Source organism: Mustela putorius, unplaced genomic scaffold (assembly GCF_011764305.1).
Source record: "Mustela putorius furo isolate JIRA1106 unplaced genomic scaffold, ASM1176430v1.1 tig00537227_pilon_pilon_pilon, whole genome shotgun sequence".
Taxonomy (NCBI): Eukaryota; Metazoa; Chordata; class Mammalia; order Carnivora; family Mustelidae; genus Mustela; species Mustela putorius.
The window spans coordinates 24,848,115-24,872,574 of NW_025422368.1; the positions used below are offsets into that span (position 1 = coordinate 24,848,115).

General features: G+C 38.5%; 1 protein-coding gene across 4 annotated transcripts in view; it reads left to right on the forward strand.

The window, feature by feature from the left end:
* Nucleotides 1–10,862: 10,862 nt before the first annotated feature.
* Nucleotides 10,863–24,460, forward strand: part of CCDC91 (coiled-coil domain containing 91) — a 356,615-nt gene continuing 343,017 nt past the window's right edge. For all 4 annotated transcript variants that reach the window (XM_004755697.3, XM_045073381.1, XM_004755696.3 and 1 more), the window contains exon 1: nucleotides 10,863–10,997. The gene's annotated coding sequence lies outside the window, so the exon portion shown is untranslated. The remainder of the gene's footprint in view (nucleotides 10,998–24,460) is intronic.

A 24,460-nucleotide genomic window follows, 5' to 3' on the forward strand; every position in this document is an offset into this window, starting at 1 on the left:
TGGAAACATACGAGAGGCAGTTAAAAAAATGGAGTTCTGTCCAAGGTGTAAGCTTACAGTGGGTTCACGGCTGCAACAGAGACTGCATGGTCTGCAAAGCCTAACTACTAAATATCTGGTTCTTTTCAGAACCCGACCCTGGATCTAAAGGCTGTATGAGTGGTGGTCCCCACAGGATGGGTCTGGAAGATGATCATAGCTGCTGATAATGCCAGATGCGTTATCTTTGTTAGAGTTAATCCACTTTGTTAGATTAACACAGCCTTAGGTACACAATATGTAGCCAATGGTTTGGTGAATGCATTTTTTCCTAACTCATTCAGATTACGGGATCAGAAACCATCCAGTGTACACTCACATGGAAAGAATCAATACCTATTAAGAGGCTGTAGCAGTAATTTAAGTAGAGGAGAAAAGGTTAAAGGGTTTCTTCCCGCACTGGATGTGAGAGGGCTTGATGGTTGTTTTCCAGTCTAGATGATCCTCCTCCTCTTTTGTAATAGAATCCCTGAGCTTTTGCAGGCCACAAAAGCTGAGGAGGGCATATCCCAAGATTCCTTGTAGCTAAGCATGGCTGTGTGGTATGGCAAAGTTCTAGTCAATGGGATGTGAACGAAGTGAATGTATGCCTCTGTGCCTCCACTTAAAGAGAAGAGGTATTACCTTCCCTTCCTCCTCTCCTTTTTTCTTCCAGTTAGAATGTCGATGTGATGGCAGAATCTGGAGCATGTTAATTGGACCACACAAAGAAAGCCATGTGTTAAAAATGGGAGAGTAACAAGATGTAAGAAGGGTGGGTTGGATCTCTGTGGAGCCACCATACAAGCCCTGGGTTACTATGCTTATGTTTGCATGTGAAATAGAAATCAAGACCTCTCCTATTTAAGCCATTACTATTTTCCAGGCTTTATTAAAATGGCTGAAACTAGTGTCCTAACTAACGCAGATTGTACAGAAGCAATTAAGCAAGGTTGAATACAAAGGTTTTGTGGAGAATGGATAATGAACATGTTCTGGAACATGTAATTTGCCTGTGGGACATCTATGTGCATATCTCGTAGGCAGCTGTAAAGTGAATTCTGAGCTCAAGAGATAATTCTGGGCTGGAGAGTTAAAAAAAACTTCCATGGGATCAAAGGTGGATAATATGAATGAATTTTGTAGACAGGTAGGATGTATTAATGTAGAGTAATAAGCAAGACGACCTTATACAGAAGACACGAGTGTATTCGAGAATCATTTGCATTAAGGAGATAAAGTCTGTGGAGAGTAGAGACAATTACCCACAGAGATTGGCTAAATCTGAGTGAGAAGAGAACAAAAGATGGAAACTCGGAGGCAGCCAGCTGAAGCAAAAGGTAAAGGAAAAAGACTGAATTGGAATGAAGACCGCAGAATGGTCTGAAGGGTCAGACAATCAGCAGAGAATACTTTTGTTGAAGTTGATGGGAGAGTGAATTTCTATAAAAAGACAGTGATTGGTAGTCTCACATGCATGTATATTTCTGTCAATACATATAATTGGGAACTATCTTATACTTACATGTAGTGATTGTAAAGCATATTTCTGTCACTACAGATTGTTAACAGTAAGTCTTTATGTTACTATAAACTTAGGGAACATGTTGCCTCTGCAATAGACAATCATATAGACATCAAAAATTCATAACATTTTACTGGAAAACAAAGAGCATGCCATTGTTCATACTTGTAACAGGAGTCATATAATCCATATTTTACTCAGGAGCCTGAGTATCAAGTATTTTCATAAGAAGCTAGATTAGGGGGATCTCATAAACCTAATTTTGAAAAAAAAAAAAAAAACTTTGTTAAGGTAAAAGCTAATTTAATTGTTGCTTAATCTTTAGGTATTATTATTATCATCTAAAGGCATTATTAACATTTATTACGTTGTAATCTTTGGTAGATAAATTAGACAAACTATTATAATTATATTGGGGTTTAAGATACACATCTTAATGGGCCACTGGGTGGCTCAGTCAGTTAAGCGTCTGCCTTTGGCTCAGGTCATGATCCTAAGGTCTTGGGATTGAGCCCAACATCTGGCTCCCTGCTCAGCAGGGAACCTGCTTCTTCTTCACCCTTTGCTTTCCCCCACCCACTGGCCTGTGCATACATGCTCTCGCTCTCTTTCTCAAAAACAAACAAACAAACAAAACAAAACAAAGCAAGACAAAAACGCATCTTAAGCAAACATTCTGATAAAGGTATTACAATCTTAAAATCATACAAAATCCTATAATGTAAATAACAAGCAAAACCATGCCTTAGCTTTTAGTAAATTCACTTTTTCCTCTCAAAAGCAATGGGTTTGTGACTTATTGCCAGAAACAGATTTTAGACACTGCAGGTTTGATACACCCTGTGCCTTAATATCCTTATAAATATACCTTTGAACTTAGAAAACTATTATCAAAGCAAAAATTGACTAGTCTATTTATTTAATTATAATTTACATTGCTGCCAATTACTCCTGAATTGACAGTATAAGAAATGCACAGACAGAGTCAGACTCTTAATAGAGATAACTTTCTTTCACTTGTTGGGATGATTTTTTCCTCCTGTGCTAGGTTAAAATTTGGTATAAGGACCCAACATTTTCTTTATTAGAATTATTTGATATCCAAGACTTAAAGGAAGAGAAATAAATGGAAGTGTCTTCCACTGTTCATATGTAATACTTGGCTTTTCCTGGTCAACTTGAGTGATCAGACTCTCAGGAGAAGGTTGAGAGGGGTTCCATCTTTTAAACTCCATTTTTCAAACTTCAGAGTTTTCTCATGATATGTTAATTTTGTGGTGCACCAAAATTTTTGAAAAAGTTTAATTTAAACTCAATTTATATTTGTTGCAGCAGTCTTGCATGGCTTTCTGCCCAGAGTATTGCTTGCTCCATCTGCAAAAGTGTTAGAGCAACTTCTAAGGAAGCAATATAATGGTTTAATATAGATGCAAAATCTACCTCACTTTTTAATTTTTCAATATCATCATAAAAAGTAGTGTTTAGCAGCCAGAGATGTGATATATAAGCACCAGGAATTATGTGAATAATCTAGGTGTTAGAATTAATCCAAAATATAAAAAATATTCCAGCATTGATTTTTAATGTTTTTAGAAAATTTAATTCCCCTGGCTTTTTAATTTTTTTTTTAAAGATATAATGAAGAGTAAAGGAAGTCGAGTGGACACATGTGCTTTCCATTTACAGTCATGCCATCTCTGAGTTATTATTTTGAGATCACAGGTAAAGGCAACTGATCATGTAAATTAGTTTTTATCAACTTACTGTAATGATTACACGGATGAAATGTAATCTTGTGTCTCTTTCTGGCTTGGGATTTCTTTTGTGTATTAGGCACTGAGATAATAATAGAAGCAGTTCATATTTTTTAATGACATACAATATAGTTGACATATAATATTATATTAGTTTCAGGTGTACAACATAGTGTTTCAATATTTAAGCACATTCAGAATAATCAGAACAAGTCTAATTACCATCTGTCACCATACAAAGTTATAATATTATTGGCTATATTCCCTATACTGTACTTTACATCCTCATGACTTATGTATTTTATAATAATTTTCAATTATTTAGTCTATGTCCCCACCCCCAACTCTTTGGCAACCACCAGTTTGTTCTCTATATTTATGAGAGTGTTCCTGTTTTGTTTTGTTTTGTTTTTTAGATTCCATATATAAACGAAATCATACGATAATTGTTTCTCTGTCTTATTGCATTTAGCATAATGCCTTCTAAGTCTATCCATGTGGTGCAGATGGCAAGACCTCATTCTTTTTCATGGCTGAATAATATTCCATCATATATGTATATCACATCTTCTTTATCCACTCATCTACTTATGGACAGTTAGGTTGTTTTCATACTTGGCTGTTGTAGATAATGCTGCAACAAAATGGGGCTGCATATATCTTTTCAAATTAGTATTTCCATTTTTTTTTTTTTGATACCCAGAAGTGGAATTGCTGGATTATACTGTACTTCTGTTTTTAACTTTTTGAGGAGCTGCCATACTATTTTTCACACTGGCTGTACCAATTTACTTTCCCATCAAGAGTACATGAAGGTTTCTTTTCTCCATATCCTCACCAACACTTGTTATTTCTTATCTTTTTGATACTAGCCATTCCCATATGTGTGAAGTGATATTTCATTGTAGTTTTGATTTGCAAATTTCCCTGATGATTGGTGATGTTAAACACTTCTTCATATGTTTGTTGGAAATCTCTATGTCTTTGAAGAAATGTCTATTCAGGTCATTTGTGAAGGTCTATTCTGCATATATATATATATATATATGTATAATATATATATTTTTTGGTGTTCAGTTGTACAGGTTCTTTATATATTTTGGATGTTAACTCTATAAGATATATCATTGGCAAATACCTTCTCCCATTCAGTAGATGGTTTCCTTTGCTGTGCAAAAGCATTTTTTTCCCCAAAGCTTTTTAGACATTGAGTGATTCTTGCCCATTTATTAATCAACCCAAAATGTGCAAACCAAAATGGTGGCTAATAACAATGTGCAAATGAGTGTGAGATTAGGGATCATGTATCTCCCATATAATGGAGACTTCATAAAAGGGTTAGATGCTGCACAGAATTCAAAGGAGACCTGATTAAAGGAGGGGCCAGTAAGGGCTTATTAAAGACTTTCACAGTTTACTCTTTCCATCTTTTATATATAATGTTATAAATACATGTTTGAAATAGTTTCCATTGGTTTAACATGAAAGCTGAGTATCATATGAATCTTAAAGAACTGCTCTCAGGGACAGTATATCATTTTCAATATCACTCTGGCATGAACATTGACAAAAGGAAAGGGAAGAAGGTGGAAAAGTTATTATCCATTTTAGGAAAATGACAACTCATTTTCTGACACTTAATATGAAGCTAGCATACAAAAATCCTCCTATGAGTTAAAACACTTGAGACTGAACATAACAGAAAACCTAATTCAAATTGGATTAAATAATAAATGAAAATTGTTTAGATAAATGAAAAATCCCATGGAGGTGAGAGAAGCTTTAGAACTGATTTAATCAAAGCTTCAGATCCATTTCTCTGAATTATATCAGCTTTGTTTTACAATCTGTGTCTGCTTTTATCCTTAGACTGGTGTCCTTCATGGTCACAAGATGACTGTTAAAAGCAAGAGGAATTGGGGCACCTGGGTGGCTCAGTGGATTGAGCTTCTTCTGCCTTCGGCTCGGGTCGTGATCTCGGGGTCCTGGGATCGAGCCCTGCATCGGGCTCTCTGCTCGGTGGGGAGCCTGTTCCCCCCCACCCCGACTGCCTCTCTGCCTATTTGTGATCTCTCTCTGTCAAATAAATAAATAAAATCTTTAAAAAAAACAGTAGGAGGAATTACATACTTCTTCACTATATCCTCAGGAAGATAGAGAGTTCCTTCTAACAACCACTAAACAATGGTCTTGGGTTTCGTGCTTTTTGGATAATCTCAGATTCTTCTGGTTAGGTTAATGCTATGATTGACATAGGACTGGGTCTGCCTGCCCCCAGTAACTGTGGCATGTTTGGGAATAACTTCTAGCTTAAACTGATCAGGACTAACACTGGAAAAGTTTAAGGCTAATCTCACCCAATATACCTGAATGGTACACCATGGGGAAGAGCAAAATTCATTTCTGGGTAACAACTACCCATCTGCTGTAGGGGACCCTTTAGCTGACCAACCACTGTAATTAGTAACTGTAATTATTGAACATCATCTTTCTGTTTCTCCGAAGTGTTTTAGCTTCATCTGGAGTTCCTTATGTTCGAGCAAGCAGTGACAAGTTACCTACTCCCAATAAATGCAAAATGCAATGGAAGAGAAAGGACAAAGTAATTGCAATGAAAACTTCCAAATAAAAAGAGTATATCTGGAAAAAATACAGAGTAGTCACTGATCCCTGTCATACTCTGCAGACAGGAATAGTGAGGCCTCCTGGATGGCAAGGGTATAGGTTCTTTGGGCAGGTACTGTTTTGCTTTCAGTGTCTTTTATGGTCCCATCTGAGCAGGTCATTGGGGAAGAAGCACTTTTTGAGAGGTTACCCTATTTTGGCAGCTTATTTCCTATTAGGTTGAATGTAGAAGTCTGAGGATTGTCTTAAGATTAAATAGTCAATCTATTATCAGTTAGGCTTGAGGTTTATATAACAATATATTTTCCCATTAATATTAGGTTTTTGAACTATTTCCTTCTTGTTACTTCTATAGGCAATTGACCATGCATAGTCCAACTTTTGTATCCTGGAAATTCTCTTTCCTAGTAGCCCTTCATACTCTTGTCAGTCTGAATTTAGTTTAATGGCCCATCCTGAGATCTCAGTTTAATGGTGTCTCTACTGGGAATATTCTAATTATGAACTTGCAGTGGCGGATGGGGGAAGGCACTAATAATTTATTCCTTGCCTCCATAATTAACATGATGTCTCCAGTCACCTCCATAACGAACATGATTCTCCCTTCAGTTAAGGAGAAATTAAACTGTTCCATCTTTGGCACACTGAAGAGTATTAGGATTTTAGACATTTTTGTTTGAGGTCAGAATGGTGCTGTTTCTAAAAGTGTAGACTACAGAGTTTACTAACATTTTGAAACCTTGGTCATGCAAGGTAGGGAGTATCTCTGAAATATTTATTGAATCTATATATCATGAATACCACTTGTTCATCAGTGAGAGTCAATTTATAACATCCATCATGCTAGCAGAAAACCCACTTATGAAACCCATCACTTATGGGTTTCACTTATGAAAACCCAGCTATAACACCCATTGATTAGCAAAGCTTCAGGTGTTAACGGAAGATTATGATACCAGAAGCATTTATCATTGCTGTTTAGAATGCAGGCTTTCTGATTAAACACAGGCTGAATACATCTAAAGTGGGAATTCTAGATGATGGCATCTGACAATCATTAGAGGATAAAGTAAGGTAAGTAACACATATGTGCACATTTATATCAAATGATGTACACTAACGTATTTTGAGGTAAACTTTAATAGTTATAAATTCAAACCAATTTAACCAATACTTAATATACTATTCAGTATTCAATACTGAGAATCAGTGGCAAAAAAAAAAAAATCAAACTCTATGTTGATGTGATTTGAAGGCTCACATAATAGAACAATCTAGTACAGGAGGAGAAAGGGGCCAGAAGAATGCTTATTTAAAAATTTCACAGTTTGTACTTTACATCCTTTTGCTTATATACAATGTTACAGATCTTTGTTTATTTGATAGGGTTTCAGCTCCATTTCTCTTTCATTTTCTTGGTCACAAGATGACTGCCTTCAGCAACAAGGATCATATGCTTTCTCATTCACATCAAGAGGGAGAAAGGGAGCCAAATCAGACAATTTTGGGGCAAAATTTCTATGATTAGTGCTCACTCCCAAACCTTTGTGGCCAAGGGAACATCACGGGTCAGGATTAACCTGATTGGATTAACTTTGGGATAAGGGTGAGATTAATTCCACCCAAATTTCTGAGGTGTGTGCTGCACAATGTGGGAAGAGTGGAACAAATTCTGAGAAGGCAAGTGTCCACTACAGTCATTTCCAAAGCACATAAAGACATAAAAATTGTATTATTTTCTTGTTGGAGTAAACAAAACAAAATGAAATCTAACCCTAAACATACGTAATAAAGACTGATCCCACAGTTGACTAATGGTTGACAACTTTCAAGCCCTCATGTGTTCCCTTTTGCTCCACCCAAGCCTGGGTGCTCCCTTCTTTGCTGCCAGTGGGTAATTCAAGCCACAGAAGCCCTGCCTCCTGTGTAGGAATTTTCTCCTTAGTATCATGCCCTAGCCACCATAAAAACCCCAAGAGCCAGTCTTTTTCCCAAGCTCCCTGCACCCACTCCAAGCCATTTTGGACTTATTTGGGAAGCCTGCCTTGCTCTTCCTAGAAAGACTCATCATGTGACTAATAAACCTCCTTACACCTTTTTGGTGCGTGTGTGGTAGCAAAAATCTGGAAAATTGAACCAAATTTTAGATGGGCATCCATTTCATTTCTGTGGGTGACTGCAACAGCATATCAACTTCAACAGTAGTAAGTTGTAGTGTTTCACTATTATTCTCAGCAAGTGTACCACCTTCCTCCTGAATCCCCTACCTCTTTGAAAAATGGAAGCCTGGACTACAACTTCAATTGTTTCCTGTAATTTTGCGTTCGAATCCTTTTTGCCAATTTCATGGCTACCACCTCAACACGGGCTTCCACAATTCTTCATTCTAGTTATTTTATCAGTCTTCTAACTGGCTTCTCTGTTTTTCCAGAGAAAAACCTGTTCCTTATCTAATAATCCATACTGTGTACTGCTGCTGAAGTAATTCCCCCCAGCCTTGCTTAAACAATCCATTAGTTTTCCATTGCCTTCAGAATAGATTTCAAACTCCTTAGCAGTTTATAAAAGTCTCCATCCATCTTGACCCGTCTGTACCCACTTCCCCTGCCACTTTCCCATACCTCACCGCCTTTGTATCTACCTACACACTATACTTACCTGCACAGTTCATAGGCAAGGAGATACATATCAAGGTACATGTGCCTTTGTCTAGAACACACTTTGCTTCTTAGCTTGGCCAATTCCTCCTCATTCTTCAAGACTCATCTCGAGCCTACATTTTATGAGAAGTACTTCCTGTTTAATGCCAGTTGAATAAGGTTGCTCCTCCTCCACATTTTAACAATAAACTTGATTTCAGTGCTTGTTATTACTCTATTTGATTGTTTATACCTTTCTCCAAACTTGATCCTCTTGAGGGCAAGGAACCATGTTTCTCAGCTCAGAAGGTCACAGTCTATTAAGGTAATGGGCCTGCAGCCTGCAGATACACACAACAAAGATAAATAATAATACAATATGGCTTATGAAAAATATCCTGACAAGTAATAGAGCTACCAGTGCCTTCTCAAAAGGTTAAACACAGAAATAGCATATGATACAACAATTCCACTCCTAGGTACCCATGAAAATGTTATCTTGACACAATGAATGCTCTCATGAATGTTCATAGAAGCGTTATTCCTAATAGCTAAAAAGTAGAAACAACCCAATGTCCGCCAACTGATGTATGGATAAATAAACTTTGAAAACATGATGCAAAGTGAAGGAAGCCAGCCAGAAAAGACTACATATTGCATGATCGCATTCATATGAAATATCCAGAATAGGCAACTCTAAAGACATAAAGTGGATTAATGCTTTTCTAGGCCAAAGGGGCAGGAAATAGGGAGGAATGGGGAGTGACTGACAAAGGGTATGAGATATCTTTCTGAGGTGAGAAAAATGTTCTGAATTTGATTGTGGTGATGGCTGCACTATTTATTGAACACCTTCTAATCACTAAACAGTGTGATACTGCTGCATATACAAAGACAAATGAGAAGTAGATTGAGAGATATTCAAATGAAAAGTCATCTTAGAGGTGTAGTAGATAAGTGAATAAATTTGAGTAAGGAAGCATCATATTTGCTATAATAGAAACCTGTTTATTGTGTACATGACAATGGTGGACAGAGAAAGTGGTTGTAGAAGAGTGACATGTATGTTCGATATTGGAGCTACTCACTAACCATGTAAGCTTGCACTAACTGGAGAATTGTGAGGATTACTTGCTGACATTTTCCACCTTGAGTACACAGCACAGATTATTAAAGGCTTGAACCAATTTTGTTCAGTGGAAAGATGAGAAAAATAACATCCAAAATGTTAAAGAATGCCTATTATATGATGACTGAATATTCCAGAGATCTATGCTCAAAGTTCCCAGATTACCTGTCTTTCTCACTCTCAATGGACTGCAAACCCCTTGAAGACAAACATCTTGAATGTATCTGGTCCATTCTCTCATTGCCAGCAGGCCAAGTACACATTTCATAAAAAGCTGTTAAATGAATGCTCCCCCAATCCTTTCCCTGTCAAAGATGGAAGACTCTTTAACAAGTGACCAGTTAGTTAACTGTTTCTCTTTAACAGTTACACTTTGAAATGGACACACACACACACACACACACACAACTCTATATAATAATGCCTTCTTTCAGATAAAACTCTGACAGTTATATCATTCTCTCTTCTTTTTCTTCAGGAGACATTATTTGACTGAAGGCTTGGAAAAAAGTGGATGGCCTGGCAGATGAAAATGAACAGTCTCTGAAACAGGGATGGCATGTATAAATTGCTGTGATCTAGAGTTGGGGCCAAGTACAAGAATAATTCTTGAGCAGTCTTCGACTGATACCCTAGGGTCTGGAGAGGCTTTGGGCTTACGTGCTCTCGGGTGATTCAGAGCTCCTATACACAAAGATGAAATGGAAGAGTTGTCCAGTCAACTGTATCTTGAGCACTTACTACCTTCAGGCTATTTGGCTAAATTCATTTTTACTCAACTCAGCCTGGAAGTGGTGCAAATATCAGGCTTGTCTCTTCTCAGGAACAATCCTACAGAATCCCAGATGGGAGTATCATTTGGGGACGGTTTTATTTGCATGCATTAGGCACAGACACTGGGCCTGTCACTCACGAGGAAACAACCTATAACTAACAGAAGGTAGCTCCTGCATCATCCCTTTTCAGAAGGCACCCCCCCCCCCACCGTGGACTAGCCAATCCACTGAAGGCGTGTCTCTGAAGATGGGGGACCTCAGCTCGGGCCACGTGACCCGCGTGTTGGCGTTGAGTGACAGCCGCAGCTTTGGGCGGGCCTTGGAGGAAATCAACTTCCGGGGGCAGAGGTGTTCGAAGCCGGGTGGTGCGTGGGCTACCCTAACTCGTGTGGCTGGGGTCGCGGTTCCCCCCCCTCACGGGTTTGGGGTCGTGCCCCGGGTGTGCGCGTGCGGGGCCGTGTGCTGGGTGGCTCACCTGGCAGCGTGGGTGAGCGGCGCGGCGGCGGCGGCGGCAGCCAGAGCGGGCAGCAGGTAAATGGACGCTCGCCTTCCGGGCCTGGGTCTGGGGGCCGGGACCGCGCGAGGCCGGCGGCGCGCCGAGGCGGCCTGGGCGCGGGCGGGGAGCGCAGCCAGGCGTCCGCCTCGCGCCGGCTCCGGCCTCGCCCCCGGAGGTCGCCGGGACTCGAAGTCGGAGGCGTGACCCGCCCGGGGCTGGAACGGAACCGCGCCCACCCGGCCGCGGGTGCCGACCGGTACTGGCTCTGCCGGCTGGTTTCTGCCCCTGCACGTTCCAGAATCGCGTCTTTCCGAACGTCTACGGACAAGTTCACGTGATTATTGTGTCACCGAACCTCCCACCGAACGGAGACTTAGATCCTTGCCGAGTTTTCACCGATGGCGCCTGAGTTGTGTCCCCCACCCCCACCCCCCTGGGCTGTGCACACCGGCGTAAAGGCTCTGCGACGTCCGTCAGCCACATGTCCTTGTAGTTACTCCGGGCCACATGTTGCGGTGCAAGTGGCATTTGGGGATTAAGGCCGGAGCTAGTAACTTAAGTGGTGAGGCATCCTTCATCCCTCTAAGTGCGCCCCCTTTCCCCACAATAAAGATGTTTCTTCCATCTCCCATGGTGTGTACTGTGGAAAGCTTTGGACATGAAACCTATTTCTGGCTTCACTTTAAGGAGGGGTAACACTATTAAAAGCAGTGCTGGATGTTTTTTTGGTAGGAGGATGTTGCTGCTGCTACTCTCACTTGCTTCCATGATGGGAGTTGGGGCAGAGCCTGATTTCCTGGAGGGTGAAGTCCTGGCCACAGCTGTAGGTGACTCAGCAGTCCCTTAAGAATTCCGACTCCTTTCCTCCCCTTCCTTTCCGAACTGTACAGACACTGATGCCACCTTCCTCTCCAAGTATTTAGCCGGGCGGTAGTTGGGTGATGGCTTTTGGGAGTGGTGTTTGCATATTTCTGGGGGAAGTGATTGGGGTGGGCTAACATTTCGTCCTACAGTTTAAGGCAAAATACCCAGATTATTTAGTTGGGTGGGAGAACAGGGAGTGACAGTGGATTCACTTTGTTCTCTGACATCAGAGAGCTCTACATTTCTAATTATCCTGTTTGCCCTGTGCTACAATTTCTGTTGCAATGAAGGAATTGGCAATACGTACTGTGCCTGTTAGGTAGATGGAGCAGGAGAGATGCCAGGGAGAGTGCACCTGCGTGGTGCAGGCTAGCCAGAAAATTGTGTGGTCCACAATCGTCCTGGTTACAAAGTTGGCTGGCTAGGAAAGCTGTTCTGTGGGCTTGGAAATCTTACTATGAATTGGTATCCTAGCAACAGGATAAGCCAAATGGAATAAACATAAAGAAAACAGTGATGGAAGTTACAATTTACCTCTATAATACATGGAAAAATGTATCTTCTTAGTGGAGTAATAAGCTCAAAACTTCTTAGAGCCTTTTATAACCATCTTAATACCAGTCAAAAAGAAACTGCAGAGTCATCAGAGAGCGACAGCACTTATTTATTTATTTATTTATTGGTGACAGTAAAAACAAAAAGGAATTAGTTGATCTGAAGGTTAAGTGGATAAATAGGAGTTTGCCACATAAGAAGCATTTTATCTTGTTCCCCTAGCTGTAGATGTATGATTTATGAAGTATATGGGATTGTTTAGTTATTGGAAGGTTTATTATATTTCTCTTAATAGTATTTGTGGAGGCAGTGCATTGGACTGGATGAGACTATTTCCATTACTAAACTGGAAGGGAGTGTTAGGTGACTTGTCCCCAGATTCTTGCTCATAATCACAGTGCTCCTTTATCAACCTGTTCCTTAGAACTTTTGGTCTTGTAAGTTCATCAAGTTTTATTTTTTGCCGTCCAAAAATGGGACCTTAATGAAAAAGACAACCTCTGTAGATTAATTCTTCATGTCAATGTCTGTTTCTTCTTACTTATAAGTCTTGATAATTAGTTAGTTTTTTTGATTTGCAGTATTTCTTTTTCTTTTTTTTCTTTTTTATTAAAAAAAAATTTTTTTTTAAGATTTTATTTATTTATTTGACAGAGAGAAATCACAAGTAGATGGAAAGACAGGCAGAGAGAGAGAGAGAAGGAAGCAGGCTCCCTGCTGAGCAGAGAGCCCGATGCGGGACTCGATCCCAGAACCCTGAGATCATGACCTGAGCTGAAGGCAGCGGCTTAACCCACTGAGCCACCGAGGCGCCCTTGATTTGCAGTATTTCTAAGGATTTTTTTTTGTTTGTTTCCTCAGTCTCCCCTACCAGCAAAACCAGTGAGATGGGTTAAGCTCATTTAATTTGATGCATATTTTTCAAAAGGGCATGCCCTATGTCCTTTAAAATTTAGGTTTATTGAACTATATAATTTGTAATTTAAAATTATCGTTCAATCAGAAGTTATATACAGATTTTTGACTGTTAGGGTGTTGGTGCCCCTTACCTGAACTTGAGTTGTTTAAGGGTCTGCTGTAGTTCATTTTCTTGTTTAATTGTACTGCCTAGGACCTCCACTATGATGTTGAATAGGACAGGTAAGAGTAGGCATCCTTGCCTTGGTTTTCATCTTAGTGGGTAAGGCATGCAATCTTTTCCATTAAATAATTAGCTGTAGGTTTTTTGTAAACAGTTTTCATCAGTTTGGGGGAGTTTTCTTAGCTTCTAGTTTGCTGTGAAGTGTTTTTTTTTTTTTTTTTAAATCATGAATGAATATTGTACTTCTTTTTTTTTTCATTATGGAGATCATAGTTGTATAGAGTAAAATTGGGAAATAATCCAATGGAAAAAATCTAATCCATTTCTGTTAATATGAAATAACCTCTGCTAATATTTTGCTGGCTTTTCTTTCAGTCTTTTAATTTTACAAACATTTTAAAAACAACTATAAATGTTGTTTTATATTTTTCCCTTGTCACTTAGCATTACATTGTAAGTGCTTACTATGTCATGAATTTTTTGAGAACTTGATTTGTAAGTTCTTGATTTATAGTTAGTTAAGTTTTTCCAGTTAGAATTAACATTAAACATCTTTTACATAACTCTGGTAAGATTCTTTTAATCTATATTTTTAAATGTGGTTGTTACTCAAAGTGCATGAAATTTTTTTCAGATTCTTAATATACACTGCCTGTTTGTTTCATTTGATGTTCTTAGATTTTTTTCCTCTGGGTTTTTTATTGTAATAAATTTGGGAGCAAAATTTCTGGGCATCACTTTAAGGTAGAATCCTAGAATTTCAGAAACCATCTAGTTCAAACTATTTCTTTTATAGGTGTAGAGTCTAAAATAGTTAAATGATTTTTCTGCCAACATTGTTATTTTGCTGCGAGTGATCTAAACAGAATTCCTGATGCATTTTGTGTCATGTGAAATACAATTCATGTTCTATTTTTGATAAGAATTATAGTAGTCTTTGAGTCTAGCATCATGCAGATACTCTATATGTTGTTTTATTAAAATCCAATCAGTACCTTTTGAGGTAGGTAGTATTTTTCTCAATTCATAGCCAGAGAAATTAAGTCTCAGACAAGTGAGCACTTATCCAAGGTTGCATAATAGTAAGTGGTAGAATTAGGGTTTGATCACAGGTCTTCCTGAATCTTGTTTTACTCATAGACTACACTGCTGAGTTCTTGTAAGCATTTTGTATATATTGTGTTTATTCTGAATCTGTCTTAATTTTGATGCTTGAAATAAACTTACTAAATTAATAACTCAACGTGAGATAGTATTAGTCAATTCTAAAATGTGTACCCCTATTTATGTCTTTTTATATTTTTAAATTTTAAATTTAGACATTTCTTTACCTGTACCCTCTTTCCTTCTCTGTCAGATCTTCAAAAAGATATTTGTTAGCTATATGCCATAGAATCCTATTAAAGAATTAGGGATAAGTTTAGGGCACCTGGGTGGTCCAGTCAGTTAAGCATCTGCCTTCAGCTAAGGTCATGATCCCAGAGTCCTGAGATGGAGCCCCACATCAAGCTACCTGCTCAGTGGGGAGTTGTCTTCTCCCTCTTCTTCTGCCCCTCCTCTTCCCCCAGGCTCTCTCTCTTTCTCTCAAATAAATAAACAAATAAATAAATCTTAAAAAAAAAAAAAGAATTAGGGATACATTTAATGTTACTAGTGAGGGATACAACAATTTTTAAAATTTTGAAATGGGAAGCATTTTTTTTTAGTTACAGATTTAATAAATGAAGAATAGAGATGATGTTACTCACTTTAAAATGCAACATATAATAATTCTCTTAAAGCTGTTTTCCTTAGAAGGATATGTACATTTTGGCATATATATAACGCAGTCCAAACAGAGAGTCTTGTAGGCGAAGTATGTAAATGAAGTAACCACAATTTTGTGAAGTGCGAAAACACTTTTTCCTGGTATTCAGGGACGACTGACTTTCTTTTCCTTTTGTCAGCCTTGTTATCATTGACCATGTGTATCTTCTACCAAAAGTAGGCCTAGATAATGGAGAGACCAGCCAAATCACCTTTTATGTTGTGTCCAACCTCGTGGTAAGAGACGATCTGCATGATCATTTCAAGATGCTTGACTTCTGTGTTATGAGAATTCAGAACTTCTGCAGTTGTGGTAGACAGTGTTGCAGTATTATGTGAGATCCATTGATCTGTGCGTGTGCTTCACTGATAGGGGCTGCATGAATATTACTAAAAAACTAAATCAATCCAAGATAGTTAATAAAAGTGAGAGTGTGATTATTTTATTTTATTTTTTAAAGATAATTGAGTTTTTATTTTTTTTAAATTTTATTTATTTATTTGATAGAGATCACAAGTAGGCAGAGGCAGGCAGAGAGAGGAAGGGAAGCAGGCTCCCTGCTGAGCAGAGAGCCCAATGCAGGGCTTGATCCCAGGACCCTGGGATCATGACCTGAGCTAAAGGCGGAGGCTTTAACCCACTGAGCCACCCAGGCGCCCCTAGTATGATTATTTTAATTATGAATTTGATAAAGACAACTTAAAATGAGGTTATACCTTTTATTTATAGTTTGCCCAAATTGAGTATGAAAAATTGAAAATAAGTTAATGATACCTAAGTGGCATTAAATGGGCCACCTGCCCTGAATCACAAGACAAATTGAGATGAATATTTTCTTTTCTGCAGAATGGGAAAAACATTTTTTATTTATTGCTGATGGTTTTTATGAAGTATTTAGATATTTTAGGTTTCTTTTGTCTGTTATGCAGGAGAGGTACATTTTATTGATTTCTTTTTAGAACTAGCTTCTGATTAAAGTGACTGGTGTTGTAAAATATCTCTTGCTTATTTAGTATATGTGATTCCCCCCCCCGCCAAGTCATATTAGTTAAGAATACTTGTATACTGCATTTTGTTGTAAGAGTCATTTGAAGGAGACTTTATTTTCATTGATGCATTGAGTTTATTTTCTTTAGTTCCAAAGTTAGGTGTTACTGATCTTGCTTTTCTTGTTATCAGCAGAAGAAAGGAGTGCCACAGAGGTTATTCTCATTGTCACAGTCATGAACATAAAAATGATTTCCATATGATTGATGAGAAGTTCTCTGACCACTTAGAATCATATCAGATTGCAAAACATTTTATTGTGTGAGTCTTACAAAATACTTAGGAATAGAAAATCTTACGAACAAGTGAGACAACATATACATGAAATTTTCGGAGATTTTTTTTTTCTCCCACAAAGAAGGGCCATGGATATTATTATCATAGTTACTTTCATTTGATCAAAATAATTCATCAGGTTGTTCAGGTGGTGAATTGGGAATCATAAGGCTGGATCTAATTCTTTAATCAGCATAGACTTTTTTCCCACTCTATAAAATGTTTCGGAATCCATCTTTTGCTGGTGTGTGTGTGTGTGTGTCTGTTGTATGTTTGTATTTTGGGAAGTACACTTTGGAAAGTTTTTGGCCATTATTTCTTCAAATATTTTTTCTGCCCCTTTCTCTCTTTCTTCTTCTGGGATTGCCATAGTGCGTTTGTTGGCATGCTTGATGGTTTCCCATCCCATGGTTTCCCAAGACCATCAGGTCTCAGAGGATCTGTTTGGTTCCCTTCTTTCTCTTTCTGTTCCTCAGATTGATTAGTCTCAGTTGAGGAAGTACAAAAATTTGCCCGTGGATTGGTCTATCACGTACTGAGTGTATTGAGTGAATTTATTGGTGTTTAACACTCCATGTTTGACATATGGAAAAGAAACAGGCATTTATAAGGACAAAGAGCAATCAAGGAAGAAATAAATAAAGCTTTACTAGTAGTAACTAAGTTGGGAGTTACAGAGGAGGAGTTATTGGTAGGCTGAGGAAGAGGGGTTTGGATACTAGAAGTTTCAATAGTTGTGAATGGCAAATTCTGTGGGAATAATAGCCTGCTGTAAATACAAGGATACAAAGTTTTCGTAAGAAAGTGAGTTTTAGAGGTTAAGATCCTGGATTGAGGCAGTTATTCAATATCACAAATATAGTGACTGCTACCTGCGTTTATGGAACAGATACTGCGGTGATATATTGTGATTCTATAGAGCAATATATAGTAGAGGCAATAATAGTAGTCTCTGTTTTTAAGTATCTGTAATATAGCAGGTACTGCAGTGGACGCTTCAAACTTTTTTTGAACACTTCTTTTTGTTTTTTTTTTTACTGAGGTGAAACATAATATAGAATTAATCATTTTAAAGTGTATAACTAATATATAATCATTTTAAAATGTGTAATATTTTAAAGTGTATAACTATTGTGAATAGTGCTACTGTAGCATTTGTGTGTCAGTATTTGTTTGTGTACTTGTATTCAGTTTTCTTGGGCATATATGTAGGTATGTAGGAGTAGAATTGCTGGTTAATGTGATAATTCTGTATTTACCATGTTGAGAAATTGCTAAGCTATTTTCTTAAGGGGCTGTATATATTATTTCCTACCAGCAATGTATGAGGATTCCAGTTTTTCCACATCTTCAACACTTTTTTTTTCTTCTTTTTTTGTTTATAGCCATTCTAGTGGATGTGAACTGCTACCTTGTTGTGGTTTTGATTTGTATTTCCCTAATGATGATATTAAACAATGCTTTCTAAGTGTTTTTGGTTATTTTTATCTTTCTTGAAGTGTTTATTCAGTTCTTTTGCTGATTTTGAAATTGGGTTGCTTATCTTTTTGTTGTTGAGTTTTAAGAGTTCTTCTGGATACTAGACCATTATTAGATAAATGATATGCTAATGTTTTCCTAATTCTGTAGATAGTGTTTTCTCTTTTGTATTTTTTTTTTTAAAGATTTTATTTATTTATATGAGAGAGAGAGAGAGAAAACAGGTGGGAGAAGGGACAGAGGGAAAGAGAGAGGGAGAGGGAGAAGCAGACACCCTGCTAAGCAGGGAGCCGGATGCGGGGCTCAGTCCCAGGACCCCAAGATCATGACCTGAGCTGGAGGCGGATGCATAACTAACTGCGCCACTCCAGAGTCCCTGTTTCCTTTTCTGGTTAATGCCCTTTGATACACAAAGCTTTTAAATTTTTGATTAAATTTAGTGAGTTTTTCTATTGTTGCCTGTGCTTTTGGTGTCATATCAAAGAATCCATTGCCAAATGAAGGTAATGATTTCCCCTTTGTTTTCTTCTGTAGTTTTAGTGGATTTAGCTCATTGATCCATTTTGAGTTAACTTTGGTTTATTGTGTGAGATAGGGGGTCTATGGAATTTTTTAATTAAATTTTTTGTTAAGTAGTTTATGTATTTTGCTGCTACCTCCTTTGTTTACTCAATAATATGTTTATGAAATTTATCCATGTTGATACATATAGCACTAGTTTTTTCATTTATACTACTTTATCATGTTTAATGGCTTTTGCTAATTATTAATTTCATCTATCTAAATGGACTTTTAGATTATTTCTTTTTTTTGGTATTTTAAACAACATGGCAATGAATTTTCTTCATTTTTTCTGATGCACGTGAAGGAATTTTTCTAGGGTCTGCCATAGAATTTGCTGGTTCTTATGGTAAGAACATCTTCAAGTTAGGTATTATTAAGTTATTCTGCAAAGCCTTTCTTCCCACTTTGCTCTCATTATTAATATCTGAGAATGTTTCTTCATCCTTGCCAATATTTGGTATAATTACTTTTGTATTTTTTTTGCTAATCTCATGGGTATAAGTTTCATTGTCACTAACATCTCTGCCCCTGATTACTAATGAGAATGACCATTTTTCCATGTAATTATTGTCCACATGGGTAATTCTGTGAATTATCTGTTCATATATCTGTCATTTTAGTGGTATTTTAGAAGGGAATGGTAGTAAACGTGCATGTTCAATACTCCATATTTAACTGGAAGTGCCTCCTGCTCATTCTGGCTTTGGAGGCAAGTATTCAAGGCTTCTGCTGATGAGGAAATCTTACCTGACCTTCTGGAGATGTTCAGATTCCTTTTTGCCCTCAGTCTTTGCAGACTTGTGTGGTTGCATATGTTTTTACAGCTTATTTCTTCCTCTTTGCCAGACTAAGTACCATGAGGCAAGGGCCAATTTTACTACCGTTATATCCTTAGTGCCTAACAGGGGTCTTGAACATCAGAGGTGCTAGTTAATACCTATTGAGTTAACGAACAGAAGAGGAATGATGAATAAGGGGAGCTGATACATAAGACATTCTGAAGAAGGATCCAAGGCATCTGAGGAGGTGAAAGCATGGGCATGGGCATAGGACCTCAACATTTTTAAACTTTTATTGTAGTTTACATTATGTATTGATACTTTCTTCTCTAATCTAAGACAGTGGCTTTATTGATCATTATATTCTTCAGTAGCATGTAGTTGGTTTTTATTAAATAATTACTGGGTGAATAAAAATCAGATCTTTGACTGACTTAGAGATTAAAAAAAAAATTATTTATTTATTTGAGAGAGATCATGGAGGGGAGGGGCAGAGGAAGAGGGAGAGAGGGTCTTTAAGCAGACTCTGCACTGTGTCCAGAGCCCAGCGTGGCGCTCAGTTTCACTATCCTGAGATCATGACCAGAGCCAAAACCAAGAGTCAAATGCTTAACCAACCAGGTTCCCCTCGGTATGCATGTATGTATTTTTCATTTTTTTCACAAGGGACTGTAAGGTTAGGTATTTCCAAGATGCATCTCTTTATTTTCTTTTATTCCTCTTATTATGTTTGAACCTGGCTTTGGGCCAGGTATTTATTTACTTGTCACCAGACAGAGGTGCCATGATTGGGTGGTGTATATTGCTGCCAAAGTCTCACCATAAAGTTGTTGAAGGTGATAAAGTGGGTTTCTAGAAGTATAGCTGATTCCATGGTGTCTACTTAATAAAAACATGAACTGAAAACGTCTATACAGAATTAAAGAAATACTTATATGGAATTAAATGAACCTACTAAATAAAACTCACTAATGTCAGTGCCGTCACCTAATAGCTAGCATTTTTTGGACTTGATTATACATTTACTCATGAAGGAATAGCATCAGTTGACATCTCTGTAGGATTCTGACAATATAGGATATAAAAAATGTCGGTAGTGTTTAGATTGCCCTATGGGAAAGCCTTGGATTTTTAGCTAAAATTGTGGCTAGAGAAAGTCTTTCAAATATTACTCATAAAGGATCAGGTTTGTCAGGGATATACTCAATTTAAGTGTGGTTCACAACATGAGGGTTATTTTTTTCGTTAGCACACATGCTGTGTTTCTCTGGAAGAAATAGAGTAGGTGAAACTTCACAGATAGTTTTTTTTTTCTCAATTAGTAAGGTTTGGAAGTGAAAAAACTACAGGTGTTTGATACTAAAGTTAGGATCAGATAAAAAAATGAGCTTGGTGATGATAGTGGTACTTTCAGTTCAAGAAGAAATAAAAATTAGTGATTAGAACAAGTTTTGTATCATGTTGGAAAAAAATGAGCAAAAAAGCCCTTACTGTGTTTCCCTTGGTGAACAAGTCTATTTCTCTTAAAGGGCACAATTAGCAGATTAAGACCTTTGATAAATGTATAAACATGGATTTAATAATTGTCAAAACTGAATTTATAAAAGTTAAAATAAAGGACAACTGAGATATGTTGGGGAGCAACAGTGAGGTCAATAGAAATCTTTATTGAGCCCTGACTTTGTTTTATTTAGGTACGTACCTGTACTAGCTGCTGGAGGATACAGAAATAAATGTTACTTGGTCTCCAAGAATGTAACAGTCAAGTAGGTGAGAGTAGTATAAACTAATACATTGTAGTGAGGACATAAATTGGTAAGGAATGGGTTTCTGACATTTGATATAGAGGCATTTGGGAAGATCCTGATGAAGCGGGAGGTATTGAACCCCTAAGTGCTTTCCTCATTTGGTTGTGTTACTCTGGCCCTTTCACTGATTGACTCAGAAAACGAGTATTCAGTGGCACCCAGAACAAGAGAATGCTCTGCAGTAGGTTCAGGTCTCTGTGCAAGCTGCTCTGTTGCTGGGGTCATATGATACAGCAGATTCAGTGGTGTTTGGGTATCAGTGGCAGTGTCAGTGGGGTGTTTAGAACCTTTATCAGGCTGTGATAGGTAAATCATAGTACAGATTCTTAGGATTTAGACCAAAGCCTGCCCTTCTCTACCGATAACTATGCCTTTCTGAGAAATAGCTGTTGATTTGCTAATGGGTCGTAGATTCTGCTTAACTGTGGGCCACCAAGTTACTGTGGGACCTGAACTGCTCGGTACTAAGTGGGTGGTTATCTGACCCACCAAACCATAAAGTTGGGCATGGGCAGCAGCGGTCTATCGTCAAATGGAAATAGTATGTATCTAATCAGGCCTGAGAATCACTTCTCGGCCTTTTGGCTAAGATCAAGTGTAATCAGGCCTGAGTAGGCCTGGAAGACACAATACTTTACAAGAAGAAAGAGCTCAAGTGCCCGTAGTCCCTGCTCTGCTAGCATCTTCTTCTTCTTCTTTTTTAAGATTTTATTTATTTATTTTTCAGAGAGAGAGAGAGCACAAGGACACAAAGTGGCAGGCAGAGGCAGAGAGAGAAGCAGACTCCCTGCTGAGCAAGGAACCTAATGTGGGACTTGATCCCAGGATCCTGGGATCATGACCCAAGCCGAAGGCAGCTGCTTAACCGACTGAGCCACCTAGGCATCCCTCTGCTAGCATCTTCTTTTTTCTGAGACTGCACTGAAGGCTTCATGGGAAGTTCCCTAAGGTTAATTGACTGTAAGACAAGACTCAGATGTGATTTACAGATGGTTCTTCATGGTATGCAGGTACCACCTGAAAATGGGCAGCTGCAGCCCTGTGGCCCCACTCTGGAGTATCCCTGAAAGACAGTGGTGAAGGCCAATCCTTCCAGTGGGGAAGACTTTGGGCAGTGCACCTGGTTGCGCACTTTGTTTGGAAGGAGAAGTGGCAGATGGATGATTGTATTGTTTCATGGGTTATGACCAGTGGTTTGGCTGGATGGTCAGGGAGTGGGGAGGAATATGGTTGAAAAACTGGTGACAAGAAAATTTGGAGAAGAGGTGAGGTATGTAGATAGACGTCTCTGGACAAAAGAATGTGAAGATGTTTGTGTTCCATGTAAATGCTTAACCAAAGAGTGACCTCAGCTGAAGAGGATTTTAATAATCAAGTGAATAAGATGACCCATTTTGTGGTCAGCCTCTTTCCATCCATCCCTGTTATTGTCCAATGAGCTCATGAATTAACGTGGCTGTAGTAGCAGGGTTGGAGGTTATACATGGACTTAGCAACATAGACTTTTCACTCATTTAGACCTGTCTGGTTACAGCCAATGCTAAGTGCCCAGTCTGTCATCAGCAGAGAGTAACACTGAATTCCTTATATGACACCATTCCCTGTGGTGATTAGCTCGCTAACTGGAGGCAGGTTGATTACATGGGTGTGCTAGCATCATGGAAGTGGCATTGATTTGTTGTTACTGAAATAGACACTTAATCTAGATATGGATTTGCCTTTCCTACATGCAGCGCTTCTGCCAAACCAATCTGTGGGCTTACAGAATGCCCTTATCCACCATTATGATATTCCTTACAGCATGCTTCTGATCAAGGAACTTATTTCAGAGCAAAAGAATTACATTTTGTGGAATTCATTGGTCTTATGTTTCTTACTATCCCGAAGCAACTGACTTGATAGAATGGTTAGAATAGACTTTTGAAGACTTAAGTTACAGTGTCAGCTAGATGTGTCAGTTTTTTGCAGCACTGGGACGGGGTTCTTAAGAAGGTTGTATATGGTCAGAATTAGCATCCATTATATGATGGTGTTTCTCCCATAGCCAGGGTTCATAATAGGTTCAGGAATCAAGGGGTACGTAGAATGGAAGTGGCTCCATTCATTATGACCCCTACTGACCATGAGCAAAAACATTTTTTTTTAAAGATTTTATTTATTTATTCAACACAGAGAGAGAGATCACAAGTAGGCAGAGAGGCCTGCAGAGAGGAGGAAGCAGGCTCCCCGCTGTGCAGAGAGCCCGATGTGGGGCTCATCCCAGGACCCCGAGATCATGACCTGAGCCAAAGGCAGAGGCTTAACCCACTGAGCCACCCAGGTACCTCCCTCCCCTGCCCATGAACAAAAATTTTTAGTGCCTGTTTCCATGACCTTATGCGCTGCTGGCCTAGACATTTTAGTTCCAAAGGGAGGAATGCTCTTACTGGGAAGCACAATGATTCCATCGAATTGGAAGTTAAGATAGCTGCACAGCCGGTTTGGACTCTTCACCACTGTATCAACAGGCAGAGCCACTACTGGCCAGGGTGACTGATCCTGACTACCAAGGGAGATATTGGACTGCTGCTTCACAATGGAGGTAAGGAATAGTATGTCTGAAATATGGAGATCCTTAGGGTGTCTTAGTATTACCGGGCTCTGTGATAAAGGTCAGTGGAAAACTAAAATAACCCAGTTCCGGGAGGACTACTGATGGCCTAGACCCTCCGGAATGAAGGTTTGAGTCAGCCCATCAGAGTGTCATGACCGGCTGAATTGTTTGCTGAAGACAAAAGAAATACAGAATGGGTAGTGGTAGTTCTAAGTACCAGCTGCAACCATATGACCAGTTACAGAAATGAAATTTCTAAGTCATGAGTATTTCTGTTCAGTTGTTATGGATATGTTTGTGTGTGTGTATGCACACATATGTATGGCTACATATGTAAAATAACTTTTTTTTCCCCTCATTTCATTATCATGTAGCATAAGATGCACTGAGTGTATACATAGTATTTTAGGTAGTGTTACTTTTCTATCATATTATATAAAATTTGAGATATCAGGAAGAGTAAACCTAAATCAAGGACTTTTACTTCTCTTCTGTGGAAGAGGTTAGTATGTTTCCAGGTGTGCACAGCATAGTTGTATCATCTTAGGTATAATTAAGACCTTGTTATTGTCTTTATTTAGAGATTAAGTGTGGTTTAAGGAGATATGTACAGGTGCTAAGTTAACTAGGGATGGACTTGTGATG